The 15,697-nt window shown below is 48.8% G+C and overlaps 1 protein-coding gene across 4 annotated transcripts in view; it reads right to left on the reverse strand.

The window, feature by feature from the left end:
• EXTL3 (exostosin like glycosyltransferase 3) overlaps nucleotides 1-15,697 on the reverse strand; it is a 177,845-nt gene that overhangs the window by 73,776 nt on the left and 88,372 nt on the right. For 3 of the 4 annotated variants that reach the window (XR_014154536.1, XM_081854616.1, XM_081854615.1), the window contains exon 3: nucleotides 15,327-15,443. The exons of the other annotated variant lie outside the window; for it this stretch is intronic. The gene's annotated coding sequence lies outside the window, so the exon portion shown is untranslated. The remainder of the gene's footprint in view (nucleotides 1-15,326; nucleotides 15,444-15,697) is intronic. 4 annotated transcript variants of the gene reach the window in all.

Here is a 15,697-nt window from a genome sequence, read left to right on the forward strand (position 1 = left end):
CATTCCGCTTTAGTGGCTGTAACCCTGGTTTAAGAAGCACAACACAGATCTGTAAAGCATGGCAGTAGATGCCATATGCGAGCTACTGGGTCCATTTCAAAACGTTGGTACTAATCTACAAAGCCCTGACCAGCTTGGGACTCAAATACTTAAAAGAGCATAGGGGACACCCTGCTTGTGGTCCCCTCTATGGGTATTGTCTGTGGGGCAGTGGCACAAGACAGGGCCTTCTCGTTGGTGGTTCCCTGTCTCTGGAATTCCCTCTCTATGCAAATTCAGTTGTTCCCCATGTTGCTTTCATTTCAGCACTGACTTTAAAATGCTTTCTTTGCTCAGGGGTTTTCGGATCATGACTGGAGCAGGGTTGAGTGGTTAAGTTATTGCTGCCTGCTACATTATATTTTCGTTGTTCTTGTAAATGGATGTGGATTTTAATTAGCGCTTTTATGTTGGCTGCATTTTATGGCCGTCGTTAGCTGCCCTAGACTCCTAGGAGATGGAGGGTGGGATATAAAAAATAAAAGTAAACAAAAACAGCTACAGCTACAGCTGCCCCCTCCTTGCTTTTCAGGGGTCCATGGGCAGGGGACAGCCAGTCTCAGGACTCTGACTACAGAACTCAAGAGCGGTCGCAGATCACATTTGGTTCGCTCGGCAAAGCTGCACTGACTTATGTAGCAGCATGGGAATTGTGAAGCTCTGGTAATTAAGAAAACGTTTTGATAAGCTTTTCAGTTTTATGAGGGCAGCCATAAAAACCTCCTCCAGACAAGGAGATCTAGCAGCAGTTGTGCTTGTGAAGCAAAGTGGGGTGGGGTGGGGTTGGGTGTGTGGGTCTTTTTCCAAGGATGAGGGGTCCTCTTTAGCAAACCGTGTAGCACTCAGATAGAGGAAGCAGCATGCAGCAGCCCTGTTTAGGGGAGCTTTTAATGTTTAATAAACTATTGTATTTTAATATTCTGTTGGAAGCCGCCCAGAGTTGCTGGGGGAAACCCAGCCAGATGGGCGGGGTATAAATAATAAATTGTTATTATTATCTGCGTGTGCTCATCTTTGGGGACCTGCAGGGACAGGACACCTCTCTGCTGGCTCTGGTTTCCAACGCAGAAGTCTAAAGACCAGCTTCAACGGTTAGCATGGTGTGGGGAACCCAAGGGGTGACACACCCACCCCACCCACCCAATATGTCTGTACATCCACCTGCTGGGGTTCTACCGTATTTTTTGCTCTATAAGGCTCACTTTTTCCCTCCTAAAAAGTAAGGGGAAATGTGTGTGCGTCTTACAAAGCGAATGCAGGCTGCGCAGCTATCCCAGAAGCCAGAACAGCAAGAGGGATTGCTACTTTCACTGCGCAGCGATCCCTCTTGCTGTTCTGGATTCTGAAATTCAGAATATTTTTTTTCTGGTTTTCCTCCTCCAAAAACTAGGTGTGTCTTGTGGTCTGGTGCGTCTTACAGAGCGAAAAATACGGTACTTAGGTCCAGCTTCCTGACAGTCCTTGTCCACGCCCTCCGTGAGTGCTTTGGCCTTGCTAGACTATGTCCTTCAACAGTAATAGATTTATACAAATTATGCATGAAGTTTACAGTATGCATAGAATAGAGAAAATGGACGGAGAAATGTTTTCCCTTCTCTTCTTGTAAAACTAGAATTTGTTGTCATCCACAGAAGCTGAACGCTGGAAAACTCAAGGTGGATAGAATCATAGAATCATAGAGTTGGAAGAGACCACATGGGCCATCGAGTCCAACCCCCTGCCAAGCAGGAAACACCATCAGAGCACTCCTGACATATGGTTGTCAAGCCTCTGCTTAAAGACCTCCAAAGAAGGAGACTCCACCACACTCCTTGGCAGCAAATTCCACTGTCGAACAGCTCTTACTGCCAGGAAGTTCTTCCTAATGTTTAGGTGGAATCTTTTTTCTTGTAGTTTGGAACCATTGCTCCGTGTCCGCTTCTCTGGAGCAGCAGAAAACAACCTTTCTCCCTCCTCTATGTGACATAAGGACCTCCTTATGACATAAGGATAAAAGGACCTCCTTCTTGACGCAGTGTCAAGAGATAAACTACGGAACTCACTGCCACAGGAGGCAGCGATGGACGCCAACCTGGGTGGCTTTAAAAGAGAGTTAGACAAAAAAATTGGAGGAGGGGCTATGCTCTGCCTTCAAAGCTGGAGGCAGCATTGTCAGTTGCTGGAAACTACGGGAAGGTATGAGTGCTCAAATCCTGCTTGCAGGTTTTTGCCTGGTCAGCCACTGGGAGAACAGGATGCTGGCCTAGATGCGCCATTGGCCTGATCCAGTGGGCTCTGCTTATGTTCTCATGATAGTGCCCCCTGTTGACATTTCCATTCCACCTTAAGGAACAGGCATGAGATTGTTGCGTGTCACATGTCTGTTTACATTCCAGCACAGCTTGCTGGGAACTTCCATTTTGTATAGCTTTTGCTGTTCTCTCCGAGACGACATGAGAGAGAGAGACGACATGCTTCTTTGTCCTGATTTATGTTTAATAAATCTGTAGCTGTAGCATGACTTCACATGCCTCACGCCTACTTCTGTGCGCAGTTGTTGTTGGTGTTGTTTACTCATTTAGTCGTGTCCGCCTCTTCATGACCCCCTGGACCAGAGCACGCCAGGCACTCCTGTCTTCAACCGCCTCCCGCAGTTTGGTCAGACTCATGCTGGTAGCTTCGAGAACACTGTCCCACCATCTCGTCCTCTTTCAACTATCTCGGTTGATTTCCTTCAGAATGGATCGGTTTGATCTTCTTGCAGTCCATGGGACTCTCAAGAGTCTCCTCCAGAATTCAAAAGCATCCATTCTTCGGCGATCAGCCTTCTTTATGGTCCAGCTCTCAGTTCCATACATCACTACTGGGAAAACCATAGCTTTAACTATACGGACCTTTGTTGGCAAGGTGATGTCTCTGCTTTTTAAGATGCTGTCTAGGTTTGTCATTGCTTTTCTCCCAAGAAGCAGGCATCTTTTAATTTCATGACTATTGTCACCACCTGCAGTGATCATGGAGCCCAAGAAAGTAAAATCTCTCACTGCCTCCATTTCTTCCCCTTCTGTTTGCCAGGAGCTGATGGGCCCAGTACACTCCTCTAATTGCGTGCCTTGGCTTTTGAAGTTCAGGTCGCTGATTTACGTTGGAGCACAGGCCGATGAATGGAGACGTCCGAGCTGGGCTTGTCAGCTGGCCTCCCGGTCCTCTGAAAGTCAACATGCTTATTTGGAGAGAAGAGTATGTGTGTGAATCCATGTGTGAACCTCTAACTTCTGTTTGGCTGGAGCGCAGCTTAGTGTACAACGAGTGATATTCATTGCTCTGCCGACTTTTGCCCACCACTAGGTCCCCAGTAAGGAAATCAGCCCTGAGTGCTCACTGGAAGGACAGATTCTGAAGCTGAGGCTCCAATACTTTAGCCACCTCATGAGAAGAGAAGACTCCCTGGAAAAGACCCTCATGTTGGGAAAGATGGAGGGCACAAGGAGAAGGGGACGACAGAGGACGAGAGGGTTGGACAGTGTTCTTGAAGCTACTAGCACAAAGAGTCAGACATGACTAAACGACTAAACAACAACAAAAGGTCCCCAGTTGTCAGGCTGGCTCTGGACCTCGGGGGCTTCAGTTTGGACCACTTTGTAAGGAAACTGGCTTGAGGTCTGATGAGGAAAAGCAGCTGAAGGTTGGTCACCATCAACTGAGTTGACATCTCAAGCCATATGTGTAGGGAGTGGCCTTTTGCGAGGCAAATCCAATCCGCCATCTGCAGGACAGACGGCCCATTACTCTGGGCCCATTAAATGGGTCCAAAAATCCAATCACGCTGGCCAAGGAGTGACTACGCCAACTGAAGAAACAGAAGGAAATCCTGTCAGGGTGGAGAGATCCAGCCTAACCTGCCAGGAACTACGTAACTATGGTTAAGAACTGGCTGATATCTCCCTGATCCAATCAATGTTGAAAATCGCTTTGATCAGAAGAATATAAAGATTGAGCTCCTCAGGCTGCTTTGGGTTCTAGTCCCTCAAATCTGCTCTCCCCGAAATGGCTTGGTGAGTCACTTTTGCTGCCACTCAAAACTCAGGGATCTGAGTCTCCTGCTGTCCTCCGGGTCTCCAACTTGCTGCAGCCAGAGTGCTTTCAAGAACTCTGCTTCCGTTCCTGCTTTCCCTGGCACGCTGCTGGCTGAAGCAGAAATCTTTATTCCAGCCATCAAGCAGCCATTCCCCGGGTTTCCCTGCCTAACCCAAGTTTCTTTTTCCCCCCCTTTTTCTTTTTAAAATAAATTTATTTATTTGGTTTTTCAAATCAGAGTTCTACGATCACATATTCAACATACAACATAAAAACAAGATTCCAAATAATCTTCTGGACTTCCTTCCTCCCCTTTGTGGATCCTATTACAGTGGTACCTCGGGTTAAGAACTTAATTCGTTCCGGAGGTCTGTTCTTAACCTGAAGGAGCCAGTGTGGTGTAGTGGTTAGGAGCAGTGGACTTGCAATCTGGGGAACCGGGTTCGCTTCCCCGCTCCTCCACCTGCAGCTGCTGGGTGACCTTGGGCTCCTCTGAAGTCTCTCAGCCCCACTCACCTCACAGAGTGTTTGTTGTGGGGGAGGAAGGGAAAGGAGAATGTGAGCCGCTTTGAGACTCCTGAAGGGGAGTGAAAGGCAGGATATCAAATCCAAACTCTTCTGAAACTGTTCTTAACCTGAAGCACCACTTTAGCTTATGGGGCCTCCTGCTGCTGCCACCGCGCAATTTCTGTTCTCATCCTGAAGCAAAGAGGTACTACTTCCAGGTTAGCGGAGTCTGTAACCTGAAGCATTTATAACCTGAGGTACCACTGTATTAATCATTTCCTCCTGCATCTTTTATAATAATCCAAATCTTTTCCATGTCTGTTATATCCAAAATGCACTCCTAACCCAAGTTTCAATGTGGCCAAGTTCTACTTCACCTTGCCAACAAAGGTCCGTATAGTTAAAGCCATGGTTTTCCCAGTAGCGATGTATGGAAGTGAGAGCTGGACCATAAAGAAGGCTGATCGCCGAAGAATTGATGCTTTGAATTCTGGTGCTGGAGGAGACTCTTGAGAGTCCCATGGACTGCAAGAAGATCAAACCTATCTATTCTGAAGGAAATCAGCCCTGAGTGCTCATTGGAAGGACAGATTGTGAAGCTGAGGCTCCAATACTTTGGCCACCTCAGGAGAAGAGAAGACTCCCTGGAAAAGACCCTGATGTTGGGAAAGATGGAGGGCACAAGGAGAAGGGGACGACAGAGGACAAGATGGTGGGACAGTGTTCTCGAAGCTACCAGCATGAGTTTGACCAAACTGCGGGAGGCAGTGGAAGACAGGAGTGCCTGCTCTGGTCCATGGGATCACGAAGAGTAGGACACAACTAAATGACTAAACAACAACAACAGCAACAACAAGTTCTACTTCTCCAGGACTGCACACAAGGGCTCGGAAAGGTGCAATTTTGCTCCTGTTCTACCTTACGGATGTACTTTTCCTACAAATTGTGGCCTCCACATCTGTTCCATCTTCCTACTGTGTGTGTGTATGTGTTTTAGAAACCACACTCTGCTCCTCCCTGCCCCGCTGCCATTGCCTCAGGCATAGGCTGCCGGGTGAGCCCAGAGCCAGCCACAAACAGCACTCCCTCTCTTAGACGTGGCCTGAGTTTCCATTTATTAGTCTTCATTCAACTCCAGGCCTAATCAGCTGTGGAGGCAGGAAGAAGAATTGTGCTGGGGAGACGGGTGGATTACTTGCCATAGCAATGCGTCAGGGAGGCATATGAAGCAGCAATCTTTTCAAGCCCTCATTTATGCAAAGGCAAGGGCTAGAAGCTTGCTGAACGCTCAAGCCAAATTCTGTGTTTCGGTCCTGCCAACCGCATGGTAGGCACCAAGGTAAACTTGCAGGTAAACAGACAATCTCTACAAGGCACAGGTAAAATCCGCATCCGTCCAGCAGAAGGCAGCAACTTGCACGTAACTATTGGACCCACCACAAGCCAAAAGCTACATTCCAGAGAGCGAGAAGTAATGCAGGCTATTAACTTTATACAAGCTTCACAGGGCAACAATCTAAATCACATAATGTTCCAGCAACAGGCAATTCAATCGTTCCAAATGAGCAGTCGGCTGAACAATGGCAGTGTTGTGGGAAAACACAGACAGGGAAAACCAAAAATCAATAGGCTCCAATTATGAACTCTAGTAAAAGTGGAGTTTAAAGGGGGGAGAGAGCCAACTTTCCCCTCCCCCTAGTCACTTCACGTGCACCTTAAATCTACGGACAGCTTGGTCTGTTGCTGCTGCTGCTAATGCCTCCATAGCTGTTCCAAGTCACGATGATGTCTCAGTTGTGTAGTCCTAACTTCTAAGACCGAAGTGACAACAACATGGACAAAAGGGTGTTGAGCATGCCAGTCGAAGGGATATGCATGCACACATCGAATAAGGGCGAAACCAGGCAGCAATTCTGCTGGATCCAAGGCAGGGGAAACTGCTCTTGTGCTCGTGTTCTGCACACTGGTTTCCACAGGCACCTGGTCAGCCACTAGGAGAACAGAATGCTGGACAAGATGGGTGTCAGGTGTGCATGCAGGAGCCAGGCCCGGTGACTAGTAGGGCTTCGCAGGACTGGGGCCTTCCTAAGTTTGTTCTGAAGAGGCGAGGCATGGCCTCAAATGTGAGGCCGATTGGTAACTCACAGCACCTGGTGGCAAGAACCGGGAAGGGCTATAAGGTCAGCATTTCCCTTTGGCTCTTTGCCACAGCAACACGTTTCCTGCCTTGCTGCGTTTGGCTTCTTGCTTCCTGATCCTTGAACCTTGGCTTCTTGACTCCCTGCTTCTTGATCCTCAGACCCCTGACTTCGTGACTCCTTGCTTCTTGATCCTTGGACCACTGACTTCATGACTCCTTGCTTCCTGACCCTCGGACCCCTGACTTTGCGACTCCTTGCTCCTTGACCCTCAGACCCCTGACTTTGTGACTCCTTGCTCCTTGACCCTCGGACCCTTGACTTCATGACTCCTTGCTTCCTGACCCTCGGACCCCTGACTTTGGGACTCCTTGCTCCTTGACCCTCAGACCCTTGACTTTGTGACTCCTTGCTCCTTGACCCTCGGACCCTTGACTTTGTGACTCCTTGCTTCCTGACCCATGGACCCCTGACTTCGTGACTCCCGGCTCTCTGACCCTCGGGCTCTTGGCTTCCTGACTCCCGTTCTTGCTCCTACCCCGCCATCTTGCCCCCGGTCCTGACGGCCCCTGCCAGCACTTTGATCGCCCCTGAACCGGACCGTGACAATGGGCCATTGGCCTGGTCCAGCAGGCTTTTCTCACATGCAACAGAAAAGTACCAAGAGACTCATAGCCAAAAGACAGGGCTCCCTCCCGCATTTTTAACAGCATTGTGGAAGAGAGAATTTCAACAGCTACAGGTTGTTTAAATCAGTTCTATGGAAGCAAAACTTCCTTCCATCTGTCCTGAAGCTTCACACCATCAGTTTCACACAGCGGCTCCGAGTTCTAAAGGTGAGAGAGAGAGAGAGGAAGGGTTCTCCCTGCAACCAGGTTTATAATTAAGGGCAGTGGACTCTCACAGGAGCAAACCTCACGCCTTGAGTGGAGAGGTTGAGGCAGAAGTCACGAAAACCTAATCCGAGAGTTTTGCCCTCAGGTTTTTCCTGAGTCAACGACAAGGCAGTGTCGCTTGCATTTTGGCTGTGAACCACAGGACAGAAATTTTAAAATTAACAAAATCATGTAGTTTTAATGAAAACTAACACACACAGGACGCGGGTGGCGCTATGGGTTAAACCACAGAGCCTAGCACTTGGCGATCAGAAGGTCGGCGGTTTGAATCCCCGCAATGGGGTGAGCTCCCGTTGCTCAGTCCCTGCTCCTGCCAACCTAGCATTTCGAAAGCACACCAGTTCAAGTAGATAAATAGGTACCGCTCCAGCGGGAAGGTGAACGGCATTTCCGTGCGCTGCTCTGGTTCGCCAGAAGCGGCTTAGTCATGCTGGCCACATGACCCGGAAGCTGTACGCCGGCTCCCTCGGCCAATAAAGCGAGATGAGTGCCGCAACCCCAGAGTCGGCCACGACTGGATCTAATGGTCAGGGGTCCCTTTACCTTTACCTTACCTTAAACCTAGGTTACGGCCGCTACAACATAATGTCTAGGGGCCAGTTTTTTGTTTTTGCTAAGGACAGAATATTATTATTATTATTATTATTATTATTATTATTACTATTATTATTATTTGCATCTCAAAGTGGTTTACAACACATTAAAGCATCAAATGAAACAATCCAGAATAAAACAAATTCAAGCTTCGAGGAAAATATTTCAAATCCTCCCCTAAGTTACATTTTGCTTTCCCCCATGCTTATTTATCTACAGTGGTACCTTGGGTTAAGTACTTAATTCGTTCCAGAGGTCCGTTCTTAACCTGAAACTGTTCTTAACCTGAAGCACCACTTTAGCTAATGGGGTCTCCCGCTGCTGCTGCTGCGCCGCCGGAGCAAAGTTCTTAACCTGAAGCACTATTTCTGGGTTAGCGGAGTCTGTAAGCTGAAGCGTATGTAACCTGAGGTACCACTGTACTTTACATAGCTGCCCCATAGCAGAAGTACTGTAGGAAGGCAGGGTGGTGCAGTGGTTAGGATGTCAGAGACTAGGACCCAGGAGACCAGGGTTCAAATCCCCACTCAGCCATGAATCTCACTGGGTGACCTTGGAGTCAGTCACGGCCTCTTCACCTCCGTCACAGGGTCATTGTAGGGAAGTCATGGAGATCTTAAGGATGCAAAGTGTGTATTTTAAAATGTGAAACAGAAAATCAGAGTTGTCCACGACTGGACCTAATGGTCAGGGGTCCTTTTACCTAACTAACTAACTAACTAACGCACGCACGCACACACACGTACGTTACTGGGCTCCCAGAGAACACAAACCTATCTCAGTCCTTTGTCGCCGAAAAAGGAAGATAATAAAAAAAAGAGTCACCTATAGGGTTGCTCCCCTGCCTGGCAGCCCTCTTCCTCTCTACAAGGAGCTGTCTGCAAGGCTGGGTTAGAAGAATCTCACAGTTCAGTACCACCTGCCTGGCAATTGCAAGAAGAGGATTAAGCAGAGGTTGGATGGCCATCTGTCATGGATGCTTTAGCTGAGATTCCTGCATTGCAGGGGGTTGGACTAGATGACCGCTGGATTCCTTCCAACTCTAAAGTTCTGTGATTCTATGATGTGGGGCAGGGTGAGCCTCAATTAGGCAGCTTTTCTTACGTTCTGGCAGCTGATCGTTAAAAAAGCGGCTGATGGATGGAAGCAGTGGCCGATAATGCAAAATGTGAGGCCATGATGGTTCGTCCCCCCCAGAAGCAGGGTGTAAGAAAGAAAGAAAGATTTTGAAGACGAATTTAAAACCAAAAAAAATGAGGAATTTGGCTTTGTGAAAGGGGGTGGTGTCACTGTTCTAAAGAAGCATTGGGGGTGGGAAAGCCATCATCATCATCATCACCATCATTTTATTTGTATGCCGCCTTTCCATAGTTGAAACTATGCTCAAGGCGGCTTACAACATGACAAGATTTCCATAATTACAAACATAACCGAAGTCATAAACAACAAATAAAACACATCAAAACGTACACAACCAAATGGAAACAATTTCCATGTAAATCGTAAGATCTAAAACTAAAGATACAACAATAATATCAATAACAGCAACAAGCTCTCTCAACACCCGCGGAAACAATACTCCAGCCCAAGAATTTGTCTAACAGCCTCAGCTTTTGTAGCTGGAGTCAGTCCGTACTCTACTCTCCCAGGCCAGATGGGAAAGGGCCAGCAAGGCAGGGTGCAGGGTTTCCAGGGCTCACAGCCAAGACGGTCTCATTGAAAATGTGATAGGAATTTTGAGGTCTTAGATATATGTTAAATGTTCATAAGTGTACCAACCAAGCACGTACATAGATCAGCACAGGAAGACTGACCTGAAACCCATTTTGATTCCCAAACTGACCAAATGTTTTCTCTGCAAGGTCAAAGGGAAATGGAAAAGCCTCCTCATTCCTTCACAAATCCTGTCTTAAGGGCACATTTAAGATATGAATAGGGTGTGAGCCTGTGACCTGGCCCAGGAACTAAGTATTTATCATTACAAAAGACTGGCCAGACTCCCCAGGCAATCCAATCAAGTAACCTGCCAGACAATGACAGGAGAAAAACAACATTCAAATTTCTGTTTTAGACCGCTTTTTCTGTGATGTAGGTATGATGTATCTGGGGGGGGGCGTGTCTTGAGCTACACCCCTTCTGTGATGTATGTATGATGTTTCTGGGGGTGGTCTTGATCTATAGGGTGGCAATTTCAAAAGTCTATATAAAGGCTTGCACACTATTGTTCTGGGTTCCTCCTCCCTCCTGCGTGTGATGAGTGAGGACCCTGTTGCAACAGATCCATAAAGATCAAGCTTACTAGCTGCTTTGCTTCTCAATATTCTCTGGTTGGCCTCTGTTATTTTCTCCTACCAATAGGGAACCTACGTAAGGACTCTATATGGGCTCTTGGATACCCCATAAGGGGGAAAGGGCAGATTTTGTTTACAACAAAAACAACACAGATAGAAATTTTTGTTGTTGTTGTTTAGTCGTGTCCGCCTCTTCGTGACCCCCTGGACCAGAGCACGCCAGGCACTCCTGTCTTCCACTGCCTCCCGCAGTTTGGTCAAACTCATGCTGGTAGCTTCGAGAACATTGTCCCACCATCTCGTCCTCTGTCATCCCCTTCTCCTTGTACCCTCAATCTTTCCCAGCATCAGGGTCTTTTCCAGGGAAGATAGAAATTAAAAACAATTTTAAAGAGGAGCCCTCTCTGCTGAGCAGTAGCAGCAGCAGCAGCAACAGTCCTTAAGAGCCTGTCAGGTCCCACCCTAAGCCTAAGAGGCAAGGGCAGGGCCCTTCAGGCCCTCAGCAGGCCTGAGTCAAACAGAGAACCAGAGCAGAGAGTCTCCTACACCCCAACCCAGCACGCTGGATTTTGCTCTTTGCTCCATACCAGCTGTCTGCACCCAGCGAAGGTGAAAATTGGTGGTTTGGCACCAGCTCTTCACACAAACTGCAGACGCAGAAGCAAACCTTTCAGCAGCTCGGCAGGTGATTGGCTTCCGCTCCGAAGGGCATTTTATCAGCCATGTCCGCAAAACTGGTTCAGAGAAGAGGACAGAGCCCCTCACATTTGGAAAGGGAGGAATGGAGAAGGGGCCTGCCGCTACCATCCTTGGCTGGGTTTAAAGCTTTGGCACTGTCTCCGAAGCGAGTTTCACCCCACACTTTCCGTCCTTGTTGTTCTCCGGATTTTAAAGCAAGGTCCACTTAATACTCTCTCTCTCTCTCTCTGTCTCTCTCTCTCTCACACACACACACGCCCCACATCTCTGCTCCTTTCTTAGCCTTCCCCCCTCTCCCGGCCCACAAGACAAAGAGGTGGGGCAGGGAAGGAGAATGGAGGTCCGTGGGCACAGACTCAGACAACAAAAAGGTCATTATGAGGGACTCTGACCAAGTTCCAGAGCAGCTAACAGTGGCTCAAACAGCTGCACTGCCCTCTTGGTTTCCAGCTAAAAGGGGCTGGGTCCGAGATTCCTTCAAAATCATCCCTCCGTTGGATCCTAACTGCCCACCACTAGGTCTTTTCCAGAGCGTCTTCTCTTCTCATGAGGTAGCCAAAGTATTGGAGCCTCAGCTTCACGATCTGTCCTCCCAGTGAGCTTCCAGTGAGCTCTGTCTTTCCATCTGCTCCCTACCGGCTCCCAATCCGCTGCCCTGCCTGCAACAGCAACAGCTCCATCGAGGTCCACCTCCCTCTAGGTCCAGCCACTCAGGGGCGTGGGGAGGCAGCCGGCAGCCCCATTTCCCCAAAGAGCGGTAAGCTAGCAGATATAAAAGAGCAGCAGAGAGATATTAACCAGCACACCTAGGGCTCCTGCCCCCGGGGAGCCATGAAATGTGCTAATGCATGGGAGGAGGGGCTAAATAATGTATAGAGGCTGCTGCCAAGTGCTGTCAGAGAGGCTTTTATCATTGATCCGAAAGAGGGGTTGGAAGCGCTCCGTCACGGCACATTCCAAACAGATCCAGGGACGGAAGGAAGGGCCCATGCTGGATAAGCCCGCCATGGATCACGTCTAACTCCTTTCAATGTCAGTTTCCCTTTAGGATTCGGTTTTCCAGTCACCTGGCTATGACAACAAGGGCGCTAGAATGAGAAGCCTGGACTGAGATCATCTCATGTCTCTGATAGCTGGTTACCTAACCACCAGCCTTTCCCAATCTACCAAAAGAATTGTGATCTCCTTCTCAGACCCAGCTAGGAGACGAGGAGACCATCTCTCTTAACAAGAAGTGGCAGTGAAGTCCCCTCAGCAAATAAATCTGACCTGCAAGCTTTTATGAGAATCAGGGTCACGGGACCCTATTATGGCTCCCATTGTTAAAAAGTCTCTCTGGCTTTTCTCATTAGTTTCACTGTAGCTGCTCATCCATTTAGAAGAGATGAACGGGAACGGCCTAGGTTGAAGCACCCCTCCAACATCCAGAATATACCAAGGCAGACCATTCATTAGATAAAGGTAAAGGGACCCCTGACCATTAGGTCCAGTTGCAGATGACTCTGGGGTTGCAGCGCTCATCTCGCTTTATTGGCTGAGGGAGCCAGAGTACAGCTTCCGGGTCATGTGGCCAGCGTGACTAAGCTGCTTCTGGCGAACCAGAGCAGCGCACGGAAACGCCCTTTACCTTCCCGCCAGAGTGGTACCTATTTATCTACTTGCACTTTGATGTGCTTTCGAACTGCTAGGTTGGCAGGAGCTGGGGCCGAGCAACGGGAGCTCACCCCGTGGCGGGGATTCGAACCGCCGACCTTCTCATCGGCAAGCCCTAGGTTCTGTGGTTTAACCCGCGTCCCTTACAGGCCATTCATTAGTCCACCTCTAAAGGATGGCAGCTCCCCGTGATATTTCCCAGGCCTACACTGCATGTAGAAGAGGTGGTGCTGCAGAGACAGGCCCACCTACAGGAGTGCAAAAATCCAGACACCCCAGTAGCTTCTGGAAGTGTAAAAACCGGGCCTGGCATGTGGAGCCCAGGGCTGCTGCAATGGCAGAGAAGCACATTTTCCCTCTTCCTAGCCCCTAGAAAATCTCATCGGCTCGAAATTTAGCAAGAAGGGTTTGCGCCCCTGCCTATATGCATGGCCGAGTCCCAAAAGCAAGGCTCAGAATGGACCCAATTCTCATGCTGAAAAGTTCGGCAGCCGGAACCTGTAAAGTCATTGACAATCTAAGTCCAAGCCTCGACCGTCCAAGCTTTTTCGCACAATAATTGTATCTGCAAAGGCTAGACAATAAACATCCAGAGTGTGAAGGGAAGACGTGTATCTGTGGATTGCTGCAAGCGATCAGAGCTCCCCGGCGCATCGTTCTAGCATGTTTAGCATTCTTCACCTGCCCTCCACGTTTTATGGATTTGTTGTCAGAAACATGTAAAATGTGGCAGGTCTAAGTGGCATAGCAATCGAGTCCCAAGGACAAGTGAATCGTTTTATTTTACGTCGGAGCCCACTTTGTGGGCTGATCATTGGACATGTAAGCGTACACATTGAAGGGGAGGTGGCTGGAGGCAACAGAAGCAGCGGTGCCTCTCACCCCCTCCCCCCCCCCCCCCCGTTCTGCAGATTTTCGCCCCTGAGCTTTCGTTGCAAGCCTTTCGCCATTCCCAATATAGCCGTGTTATGGAACACTTTACTTCAGGGCAGATCAGCTGCTGGAGCCTGGCCAGTTGACAATGTCAGCTCAAAAGCAAGGAGGAGCGTTTATCTCCATGTTAACACCTCCCACAGCAACGCTTCCACGTAAAACCCCAGCCAACACAGCAGCAGCAGACTTGAAAATCCAGAGTGCTGCTTGCAGCTCACCTCCATCGCCCAAGGCTCGTTTCTCTTTTACGTTACAAGGGATATTCTTCCCTCCACCAAAACAACCTTCCCCACCTGCTATGAGAAGACCACAACCAGGCCTCAAAGCAGCAAAACCTTTTGAACTCCGAGAGGGCCAGGAGCTCTTGGGAACTGAGCACCGAGGCATCTTCAAAGGAAGAAGGAAGAAAGGAAGAAAAGGATGTACTGTGGAGGGAAAAGCAAATGATGCAAGGCCTAGATTGGAAAGGGAGCTTTCGCAACTTTTAACACTGCCAGGATAGAGGGGGGAGTGAACCATCAGACCCCAGACCCAAGGGCACAAAACAAAAATTGGTATTCTGCGGCTTACTAGGGTGGTTCGGTTTACCCTGTGGATTAAATAAGCACGACTTAAAAGGCTTGGCTCAAATGTGGAAGCACATCACGGAATTGCTACACACTTGAAAAGCGCCAGCTGAAGATATAAACAGATCCCCGAGCTCAAAAAGAAGTGAGGGAGCCACAAATGCTCTTATCTGTAGTGACTCATTCCCCAAAACACACCAGGTTTTTTATTAGAGGAAGCGTTGGGGGTTTCACATGCCACTGGGTGCTTCCCGCTACCCGTGCAGCGAGTACCGACGCAAACATGCATCTGGGCGATGGTAGCCACGGCATGAAACCAACAGAAAAAGATTGTGGAAGACTGGGAGTTGCATAATAATAATAATAAATTTTATTTATACCCCGCCCTCCCCGGCCAGAGCCAGGCTCAGGGCGGCTAACACCAGTAAAATTACAGTAAAAACATAATAGGAAAGGAAAACCAATTTAAAATACAGGTGAAAACGCAATTTAATATGCAGCCTCATTTTAAAGTAGCCCATAGATCAAAACCATAAGGGAAGGGAAACATAAGGGTCAGACTGAGTCCAAACCAAAGGCTAGGTGGAACAGCTCTGTCTTGCAGGCCCTGCGGAAAGATGTCAAGTCCCATAGGGTCCCAGTCTCTTGTGAAAGAGCATTTTACCAAATCGGGGCCAGTACTGAAAAGGCCCTGGCCCTAGTTGAGACCAATCTAACCACCTTGCGACTTGGGACCTCCAAAGTGTTGTCATTTGTGGACCTTAAGGTCCTCTGCGGGGCATACCAGAAGAGACGGTCCCGTAGGTACGTGGGTCCTAGGCCTAAGAAGGTGTGACTGTCCTATTCCAGCCAATCATCCTCCATGAACCTTGACCCTTCTCTTATGCTCAGGGAACCCGGGACATCCCTGCCACCATCTAGTTGGGCCCTCAAACCCCAACATCTCCCGCACTGTACCTTTTCACATTCTGCTCTTGGGCTCAGGCCCACAGACTGCTGTCATCAGGGACGCACATTCCCCTCACCGCTCCACAACTTCGCAGCACGGAATGCCGATCTCCAGGGGTTTGCCTCCTGTTTAATACAAAAACAAAACAAAAAAGCAATGCTTGCTTAGATACAGACCGGAGGCTTTCTGCAAGAAAAGGTTCTGCCTCGGCGTGTCGGCTGGAAACAAGCCTGGCAGTCATTCCATCAATGAAAGGGGGAGCGGTGGGGGGAAATAATGAGCCTAGGTTGGGACACAGAGACCTTCCTTCATGACGGAGCTCAGCCAAGTGCAGAGAGGCTGGATAAAATGAACGGGCAAAGGAAAGCCCTCTTCAGTT

The sequence above is a fragment of the Podarcis erhardii genome, assembly GCF_964252035.2.
Source record: "Podarcis erhardii genome assembly, chromosome: 3".
NCBI lineage: Eukaryota > Metazoa > Chordata > Lepidosauria > Squamata > Lacertidae > Podarcis > Podarcis erhardii.